At 35.1% G+C, this 10,987-nt stretch overlaps 1 long non-coding RNA gene across 1 annotated transcript; it reads right to left on the bottom strand.

Annotated features, from left to right (window-relative positions):
* Positions 1 to 8,303: 8,303 nt before the first annotated feature.
* LOC131544834 (uncharacterized) lies at positions 8,304 to 10,663 on the bottom strand. The gene is made up of 3 exons (XR_009272237.1): positions 10,462 to 10,663; positions 10,126 to 10,288; positions 8,304 to 9,182 (listed from the first exon to the last, which is right to left on the bottom strand). It is a non-coding gene; the product is annotated as an uncharacterized LOC131544834 (long non-coding RNA).
* Between the last annotated feature and the right edge of the window lie 324 nt (positions 10,664 to 10,987).

Below are 10,987 nucleotides of genomic sequence, written 5' to 3'. Positions count from 1 at the left end.
TTATTATTAACTGTTGAAAATTTGCTTTACATCATCATCATCATCAGTTTGGCTGTATCTTAATAGTAGTCATTAAGTGCCAGTACTGAGAACATCATGAATGCAATGTCAGTTTGTTCTGCAATCATATACAGTATGTAAGTACTTCTATTAAAGGTGCCATAGAATGGAAAACTGTATTTACCTTGGCATAGTTGAATAATAACAGTTATGTACATGGAAATGACATACCGTGAGCCTCAAACACCATTGTTTCCTCCTTCTTATGTAAATCTCGTGAACGCAAAAGACCACTGAAAAATAGGCGAATCAGAACTAATACTAATAGTTATGCCCCCAACATTTGCATATACGCGCCCATGTGCTAGACCAGCCGAACACAGCCGAATCATCAGAAATTCTGTATTGTGTATTGTGAAGAAACAAGCGAGGACAACAGCGAAAATGGCAGGTCATGGAAATAAATGCTATGTTCCAGGCCGTGCAGGGGATGTGAAGTGCTGGGATGGGTTGGTGTCTGTATTCAGAAAGGCACGGAAAACAAATAACGCGAGCCACTAAAGGGACATGGTTAGCTGCTAGCGGTAGCCTGTTACATTACAGTACGTAAGATTTCACTTACCACATAAACAGAGTAAGGAGAGAGGACTGAGGATGATGGCGAATGATTTACAGATCCTGAGCACCACTGACAAGCATCTGATCTTGTAAAATGTGTGTTAAGTACTGCCGCTACATAGTATAAACAGAGTATGTGTGATCGTGAATCTCGAAAGTGAAAGTGAAACTAAAAAGCGATTGTGCATTTGAAAGCAGTTTCAGTGCCCTGCATATTAATAGCAGCTCCCTGATGGCCGCATTTTATTTACAATATAATTACCCAACGATATAACTGTGCGAGAAAGTATTGAAATATATATTTTCCCTGTGTTTCCTTCCTGTGAGCTACTGAAATGAGCCCACTGTGAAAGAGCCAATCAGAGCAGAACTCAACATTGAGCCGCACTGTGAAACAATCAGAGCATAGCTCAACATTATTATTCATGACCCTTCCAAATAAGGTAATAACAGACCATTTTATTCTAGGGACAAATCCTAGGGTTGTAAATGGACATGTAAAACCGTTTCTGGAGAATTTTACCCTTACCTAAGCCACATACCTTCTATGTAGATATCAGAGAACAATTTAAAATATTGTACCAATGCATTCTATGGCACCTAATAAAATTATTATCTCTAAATATAGATAACACATACAAACTATAGACATTTTTATTCACCTTGATACTCTGTTGCATTGTCCTCTGAAACATAAACCTACAATATATGGTGTGTTGTTGAAGCTGAGACTATATATACAGTCATAGACCAGCATTATATAAACATACAGGAATATGGAGGATTTAGAATTATTTGGGAAAAATAAAATTGCATTGGCAGTCTCAACACATTCGGATTCTTCAAAGGTCGTTCTGACAGAGTGGTTAACTGTAAACAGAGGGAGCACAGCATAACAGGCAACTTTACAGGACATATTGTATTCCCTTCAGTGCTTGTGAGTTTCATCACCTCTGTGTGAGAGAGAGGTCTGTCTTTAAAGGGCATCCCACCAGAGAAATATTACGCTCACACACTCGCAAACACTGAGGTCTTCTGGATTGCAGCCATGTCTTTTTTACCCACACCACTGTTGTGATCCATTTAGAAATAAACAGGTTTTTGGTTTAGCATTTCAAAATGGTTGGTTTTATTTATGTGAGTGGAGCTTCCAAGTACAAAACTCAGCTAGTTTTGGTTGGTTGCTAGGGTTAGAGCATTGCTTTTTTTTTTTTTTATTGCTCAATGAGCCATTGTCTTAGTTTATTTCAGAGTTATGAAGCACCCCCAGGTGGTACATCACTGATATTTCTTCAAATAAATTAATTTAATTTAACGTAAAAATTAAATTAAAAAATTAAAAAGGTGAGAAGTTGTAGTTGCTTTCAGATCCATGAGTGGCATCTAGAGGCAAGCTATAAGGGTAGCCTGCTTATAAAGTGTTAGTTCACCCAAAAATTAAAATTAGCCTGCTATTTACTCACCCTCAAGCCATCCTAGGTGTATATGACTTTCTTCTTTCAGATGAATCCAATCGGAATTATATTAAAAATCGTCCTGGCACTAAGCTCAATCATTACAGTCGGCTGGTGTTTCTGTTCAACAGTCCAAAACACGTCAAATAAAGCACGCACATCCATAATAAAACGTGCCTCACACGGCTCCAGGGGGTGAATAAAGGCCTCCTGTAGCGAATCCATGCATTTTTGTAAGAAAAAATACCCATATTTCAAATGTAATGGTTTGGTTTATTCTGGTGGGTTGTAGTGAAGACCATTGAGTTTCTGTGTGTATCTAATGATATTTTTATTAAATGAAGTGGAGAATTTCATGTGTTCATATCCACATACTGTATAGTGAGACGGCAGATGATGAAAATACTGTGAGCATCATGTGTGCTTCAGATGAAACTGTGCTAGTCATTCACAGAGACTCACAGAACATGCAAGCTTCACATTTTGTTTTGTCATTTTGCGGTTTAATATTCACAGATACCAGTCCATATCGTGATAGCGCTACCTTGATTTATTCAGCCGTAATTTCACACAGTTTTGTGACATTCTGCATTATACAATACATTTCCATAAAGTTTTATAACTGGATTCTGTCCACATTTCCCACATAATGGAAATTATAGAGGCCTATGATTTGACGTATCATTCAGGTTTCTATAGCACAGTGAGCGGCAATTTAGGCTCTGAAGTTCACTATGGGAGTGATGTTACTAATGTATGAAAACAAAGAGATTTATTTCAAACTGATTTTTGAAAATCACTAGCAGCTCTGTCAGCAGTAAAGGTCAGGCCTCTAGAGATGCAATCCAGAATGGATCTGTGTGTTAATCCTGATCTCTTTTGACAGGTGTGTTGAATTGGGCACGAGTGGTGTCTGTGCCGGATTATCTGTGCCAGCCTCACACCCGTGGCTGCCACATGCTGCACATGAAGTGTCAACTGTGCCAGGTTTGTCACTGTGCCATAATTGAACTGCTCTCAACCCAGAGCAAAGCCTGGAGCCTGCTTGCTTCCTCTTCACATTTAGTTGTTCTTCTCCAAGTATATAGCTTGTGCTATTTGTTCAAGAGCTGTTCATAGATAAGTGTGATAATAGATCAGTTATTAAAGTAAATAAAGCACCATCAGTACACCACTGAGGGCAATTTGCAGCCTTCAGATAATATCAAAGCAATATTTTTAGCACTGCAGGGACATGATTGTAAATAAATAAGATTGTAAATCATTGATTTTTATATTAGAAAAATGACTTTTATGATGGTATCAATGGGTAAATTTAAAAAATAAAAAAATAATAAAAAAAAAAATTGTGAAGACCTTGCCTTGGTTATATTCACCCAAAAATCTTAAAGAAAGATTTTTTTTTTCATTGTAATATTATTTCCATTACAATTAAGTGCATTTATGTATTATACATATACTATATATAATTTAATATGTGTTAAATTAATATATCAAATCTGATAATTTAATGTTTTAAATTATTGAATTATAATGTATTTATACATTATAGTGGTATTTTGGACTGTGTATGCTGGTGTAATTAAAAAACAGTACTGTATTTTTTTTATCATGATTATTATTTATTATTTTATTATATATTACAATAATGAGAGTTTGTTGAAATTTACTTATTTTTCATAAAATGTCTGTCTTTCTTTCTTTCTTTTTTTAACATTATATTTTACATTATAATTTTATTTTATATTAGAATAATACATAATTATGTAATAATGTAGTTTTATTTAATTATTATTATCATTATTATTATTATTATTATTATTATTGGAGAGCTTAAATATTTAAGATGTTCGCTTTTACAGTTTGATCAGGGTCTTTCAATTTCAGAAAATCAATCAATCAATAATAATAATAATAATAATAATAAACAATTCTGGAGTTAAGAGTCCAAAGATTCCATTGGTGTCAGCTGTGGCAATGTGTTTTAAGAGAATCACTTGTAAATACAAACACACAGCAGGCTGATAGCCAGAGGGCAATATTTCACTCTCTTGATCCGCTTTCTGTTCTCATTGCAAATAACGTTTGCCGCCAAGATTGCTTCCCGTTTCCATTGCTTGGGTCCACGCACCATGTGCTGGTCACTGGTGTGTGAATGTGTAAGTACCCGTGAGTTTGAATTACTTTCCTGTGAGAAGTGATCATGTCTTTCGAAAGCTTGCTGGCTCTTTCATTCTTTTGCACAGGAGAAATGTGGAGGAGCTGAGGCAAGAGGTGAGACAATCTCAATAGTCTTTTGAATGGAACATTCAGCAGGTGAATTTTATGGAAGAGGATTCGAGACAGCTGTTTCTTTACTTGTGTAGGGCCATGTAATTGATTTCTCTTTTAAGCCTTTCCTCAGAGAGCATTATGTTACAAACCCTTCTGTCACAGTTGTAAAGGAGTATTTTACGCTTTGCTGTGTGCCGCAAAAATAACAAGCAATGCTGCTGGATTTAGAAATCTTTTGCTCATAGTGCAAATGCAGGGCAGCGGAGCAAAACAGGAGATGCTGCAGTTCTACAAAAGTGCATCAGTAATACAGTGATATGGTTTTGCTCAGGTTCAAACAACACATTAAAAGCCTACAACCCACAACTTATGCAAGACAGAGATGCAGTTTTGGTGTTGGCAATCTGATAGATGATTTCAATGTGCTGGCGCTGAAAAAACATCCTTTCTGGGACAGGGAAACTGACTTGGCACCATCCGCTTAAAAGGACAGTTTACCCAAAAATGAAAATACTGGAATTCTGCTGTCATGTAATGGGTGTGTTTTGCTTAAAAAATGACAAATTATGCTCCTAAAACTTAAGAGCCCCTGTAAGCAAAGGTTGAGATGCCCCAAGTATGTTTGTGTACAAGTTCTGAAATCTAAGCAGTTATGTGTTTCAGCTCTTAAGCCATTGAAAATGTGGGTAAGTTCTGAGAGAGTACAAATTCCAGGCCAAAAACAGATGCCAGCTCCACTGACACTACTTTGGTGAAAAATTGGGTAGGACAAGGCTTATAAAGGCAGTTATCAGTATCAGTCATGTCAATGCAAGTTACAACTGTTTCAGATCACCATGTCAGAGTTTATTGTGTTATAATGACCAAGTGAATATACATGATCCTTTCCAATTTGATCATGTCTTTATTTTTTCACATTGAGTGATTGTCATACTTGCATTAATATAATTGCATTGTAATGTTTATCATAACTAAATTGCATTGATTGCTAACATGCCTGCCTTTTTAAAGATGTCAAAATTTTAGGGCTGTCAGTCGATAAAAGATTCAATCAATCAGTATTAAAAACAAACAAAAACAAAACAGACAACTTATGCAAGACAGAGATGCAGTTTTGGTGTTGGCAATCTGATAGATGATTTCAATGTGCTGGCGCTGAAAAACATCCTTTCTGGGACAGGGAAACTGACTTGGCACCATCCGCTTAAAAGGACAGTTTACCCAAAATGAAAATACTGGAATTCTGCTGTCATGTAATGGGTGTGTTTTGCTTAAAAATGACAAATTATGCTCCTAAAACTTAAGAGCCCCTGTAAGCAAAGGTTGAGATGCCCCAAGTATGTTTGTGTACAAGTTCTGAAATCTAAGCAGTTATGTGTTTCAGCTCTTAAGCCATTGAAAATGTGGGTAAGTTCTGAGAGAGTACAAATTCCAGGCCAAAAACAGATGCCAGCTCCACTGACACTACTTTGGTGAAAAATTGGGTAGGACAAGGCTTATAAAGGCAGTTATCAGTATCAGTCATGTCAATGCAAGTTACAACTGTTTCAGATCACCATGTCAGAGTTTATTGTGTTATAATGACCAAGTGAATATACATGATCCTTTCCAATTTGATCATGTCTTTATTTTTTTCACATTGAGTGATTGTCATACTTGCATTAATATAATTGCATTGTAATGTTTATCATAACTAAATTGCATTGATTGCTAACATGCCTGCCTTTTTAAAGATGTCAAAATTTTAGGGCTGTCAGTCGATAAAAGATTCAATCAATCAGTATTAAAAAAACAAACAAAAAAACAAAACAGACAATAGTTCAAAGACATTATTGTGGCAGATGAAAGCTTTGAATAGGCATTGAAGAACACTAAGTTGTGACATGATGGACACTTTGCAGTGTCTTTTAAAATTAAAATTAAAAGCAGTGTTTATTATTAGTATCTTTAGATTTTGCATTATGTGCAGCTCCATCAAGTTGATTTTGAATGCAAGATTATTTATCCACTCAAATAAGCTATTGTTTATCTATTTTCCTCTTACAAAGGCTCATTACAATCTCTGCTTGTCTCAGAGCCCGGAGGGGAACTCTGACACAGTCTGAATGAAGCCCTGAGGAAGAGCAGCATGTTAGCATGTAATGAAATTGATTCTGACTGACCTTTGTCAGGTCTGCAGAGAGGAATTTTATTTTTATTTATTTATTTATTTAGCATAAATATTTACAGGTCCACCATAAATTTTGGTATATGCCTATGTCCACATCAGGAATGATGAGATAGACAATTGAGTTTTTGTGAGTTGTCATTTAGTAATAAAGTAAAGCTGAAATAAAACTGAAATAAAAGTGTTAGATGAAACATTTGATTTTAAAATAAATAAATACATAAAATTAAATACAATTAAAATAAAAACTGAAAATATACTATACACAATATAATATACATATGTATACTAAAGTTGTATATACAGATTACAAAAATATCAATTACTTTTATTTTTTTATTTTTTTTATTTTTAGTTTTTTCTTGGAAATTAATTTTGATACCTTTACTTTTTCCACCTGCACTTTTGCACTTTCCGTTGGCTTTAATTCTTGCCAACCAAGCAAATAATTAAGGCTGTAACAGCATGAAATGCATGAAGAAGAAAACAATTACGGTTGCTTTATTAGCATTATTTGTTTCGTATAAACTCAAGTGAACTTAAAAGGATGGTTCACCCAAAAATGAAAATGTTGTCATCATTTACTCACCTTCATGTCTTTCCAAACCTGTATGAGTTTTTTTGTTTCTTATGTTGAACATAAAAGAAGATATATATATATATATATATATATATATTTAAGAATGCTGGTAATCAAACAGCTGATCATCCCCATTGACTTCCATTTCTTTAAGTCAATGGTGACCAACAACTGTTTGGTTCTTCAAAAATTCTTATTTTGTGTTCAACATTAGAAATAAACTTATACATGTTTGGAACAACATGAGGGTGAGTAAATGATGACAAAATTTCCAATGTTTGGTGAACTATTCCTTTCAACTAAAGACCCTCACCAAAACTGTCATATTTTCAAGTTACACAACCAGTCATATTATCTTTCAAAATTTCAAATTTCTTTGAGACCATTGAATCTAAATTGTATAGTAATAGTGTGCATGCCTCTCATGTGAAAGTGGTATAATTTCTCCCTATGGGAGAATAGAATAATTAATAGAAAGACTCTTAGCGCCTTAATTACTGCATACATCTGCCAGCATCACATCTGGTGTGGTTGCCATCGCCTGAAACAATGTGTGTTCTGATATTAACCATTAACGGCAGGGAGAACTGGGTCACTTCTGTGGTGTTTTTCTTCTTCTTTTTTTCTTTTTTTCCCAGCCCACTTGAATCTAAATGGCTAAAGTGGACAGAAGTTTAACCTTTAATTCTGCAGTGTGCAAAAGACCACAAATGCAAAACATTTGTGTGTTATGGATTATGCTTTTTCATTTCCCAGCCCAGTGTGTTCGTAGACAAGCAGTAGCTCAATTACTGGAGTTTAACTAGATATAGATGCCCGAATGAGGCTTGGCTCTCTAAACACTGCTGTTTACTACATATGGCTCCAACATCCACTTAGACAAAATGCAGCCTATTGATATGGCAAGCAAGCAATGCTCATGTGGACCACAAATCTATGCAATACAGTAGCAAGCAGGGAAATATGGCATATGGTGTTCAAGACATGCTTTCACAAGGTCTGCATATATTTTACACTAGCGACTTTTGCTTTTGCTCTCCTGTCTGAGGAGAAATATTTGTTTTATTTTAGTATACTCTGCTGCTGCTGGTGTTATGAAGCATTTCAAACAGATGGATGTGTAATCGGTGATGTGGACGCAGATGTTGTTGAAGGCCACGGTCCACTCTTTTCCAATTAATGAGTCTACTGGCCTTCATGTTATCAACTGTATACTGTAGAGGAGACTGGGGCAAGATGTCACATGTTTACTCTAGTGAATATTTTTCAGGGTAAAATTATTTTGGAAAGTCAGTTGCTGTACACTTATACCTTTAAAATCTTTACCGATTTAAAAAAAAAAAAAAAAAAAAAAAAGTTGAGAGCAAGAGATAGAGACAGACAGACCATGGATTTATAAATGTACACTGTAAAAAATTTCCCCGTAAATTTACAGTAAAATACTGGCAGCAGTGGTTCCAGCCATTTAGTGTTAATTTACAGTTCAAGTACTGTTTTCTGTTTTACGGCTGTGCTGTAATTTTACAGTAAAGTACTGGCAGCAATGGTTCCAGAGATTTCTCATAATTCTACACTTTAATTTCTGTTTTACATTTTATGACTGTGCTGTAATTTCACAGTAATGGCAGCTATAATTGTGAAATACAATACAAGTTACTTCCTATTTACTCTGTCTGATATCGTAACATCTCTCGTGTAAAGAAAATAAAAGGAGAAATAGACTGATATAGTGCTTCATTTGCCATTTATAACAACTAAAAGCATTGTTAAATTGGCTCTTATTACAATCTTTTAACAGTATTTTAAGTGTAAACATTTAAAAGTATGTTTAACAATAAAAGCAGCATCACAGAGAAAAAGTGCAATTAAAGGAACCCCTGTGTAAAAAAAAAAAAAAAAAACTACAAATACAGTAGAAAAAAACCCCCTGCCAAAATGCCACAAGTTTTTGTTGTTGTTTAATCTGGCATGAGACTAAGTGCAAGTCTGATAGGAACACATAGTCAACCAAACATTTAACCAAACCAGTAGTCGAAAAAAATGTCTCACTCCAGCTTCTGATGGCTCTGACCTGACAGGACATCCGGGTCTGGAGAGAGAAAACATTTTCAAAATGTTAGTGACAAAATATAGCACATGGAAAAAGCTAGTGCTCGTACACTCTGGAAACGCTTTTTAATTCCTCAGAAAATTAAAATTCTGGTTAATGAACTGTTTTTTTTATCTTTTGTTACAGTAGAGGAGGAAAAACTGACAAAACACAATCTTAACACAACTGAAGGTCAAGACATGACCAAACAGTTCAGCTGTGTGTAAAAGTTATTGGGTTTTCTAGTTAGCCAGAAAGGAGTGAATAATTAATTGATCTAGCATCTGTATATCTTGAGAACACAAATTAAGATATTTTTTATGAAATCTGAGAGCTCTCAGACCCTCCATAGACAGCAAGTCCATGTGACATCAGTGGTTCAACCGTAATTTTATGAAGCTACGAGAATACTTTTTGTTGCGCAAAAAAACACTTGCTGTCACATGGACTAATTTGTTGAAGTTCTTGGCAGCTTTCTGGACCTTGACAGTGGTGGTAGTAACCTTGCTGTCTATGTAGGGTCAGAGAGCTCTCAGATTTCATCAAAAACATCTTAATTTGTGTTCTGAAATGAACAAAGGACTTATGGGTTTGTAACGACATGAGGGTGTGTAATTAATGAGAGAATTTAAATTTTTGGGGGAACTATCCCTTTAAACAGAACTAAAAAATTATCCCAAAAAGTTGTGGGTCATCAAGATAACAAGGTAATCCCAAAGTTTACATAACTTTCCTACAGCACTGTGAATGTTTAGTTGAAGCTCGTGTTTTGTCTATCCATGTGATCGGATGCAATTTTAGGTAATAATAATACAGAAAAAAAAAAACATTTCCAAAGGGTTAATGTACACTCTTACCACTGAATATGAATGTAGATTAGAGATGGTAACTCTCTCAGGAAGCTAGAACATGTAAGTGGTAGGGGTCAATTAAGTTTAGTTACCTAGACAAAATCCCATTCGAAATCGATGAGGTTCTTTAGAAGGGATGCGACTTTGGGGTTGACAGTAGCTGTCGTCTTGTTCACGATCTTTCCAGTTTTCTTTGAAACAACCTTGCCTCTGCTGGTCTTCGTGCCTTTTTCAGGGTTTATCCCAATGAATCGTCTAAGGGTATTAAAAAATATATATGTATATTAATAGAAAAAACTAAAAAAGGTAGACTAAGTTTTTTCTTTTTAAGTTTAATTAATTGATTAAATATATACTTGCTGAAATTAGGGAGTAATAAAAGAAAAAAAAATCAATCTACAGGTTACAGTATAAGGTAAATAAAATACCTCTGAATGAATTCCAATGTGCCACATGCCTCCTCTGTATACTGAAGGTTAAAGACGTAGTACATTGCGAACATTGTTGCTACTGCAGTCAGAAATCTTGGGTGTACACCTTCACAAATGACGCGACCCTCAAGGGTAATCATCCATCGTTCAATGCAGGTCTCTGTCCTCCCTGAAATGATATTAAAAAAAATTCTCAATTAGAATGAATCTTAAAATAGTTCTCATGATGTCTTCTTTCCCAATTATGCTCAAAGTAATAGTTTATGCATGAATGAAAATTTGCTGACAATTCACGCCATCCAAGATGTCTGACTTTTTTGCCATCAGAACACAAATACATTTTCAGGAGTAAATTGGAGCTATGTATATGGACAATGTAAGTAATTGAGACCCAGAGTCCAAACAACATATAAATGCAGCATTAAAGTAATCCACATGATTCCTATTTAAAAAATATCGCGTTTCAGTAATGCCCTCTTCGACTTTCTGAATATGCCTCTTGCATATAACTTAGGCCTTTGTG

This window comes from Onychostoma macrolepis, chromosome 01, assembly GCF_012432095.1.
Source record: "Onychostoma macrolepis isolate SWU-2019 chromosome 01, ASM1243209v1, whole genome shotgun sequence".
In the NCBI taxonomy this organism is placed as follows: Eukaryota; Metazoa; Chordata; class Actinopteri; order Cypriniformes; family Cyprinidae; genus Onychostoma; species Onychostoma macrolepis.
The sequence above is the reverse complement of the archived record's forward strand: the minus strand, read 5'-3'. Positions and strand labels throughout refer to the sequence as shown.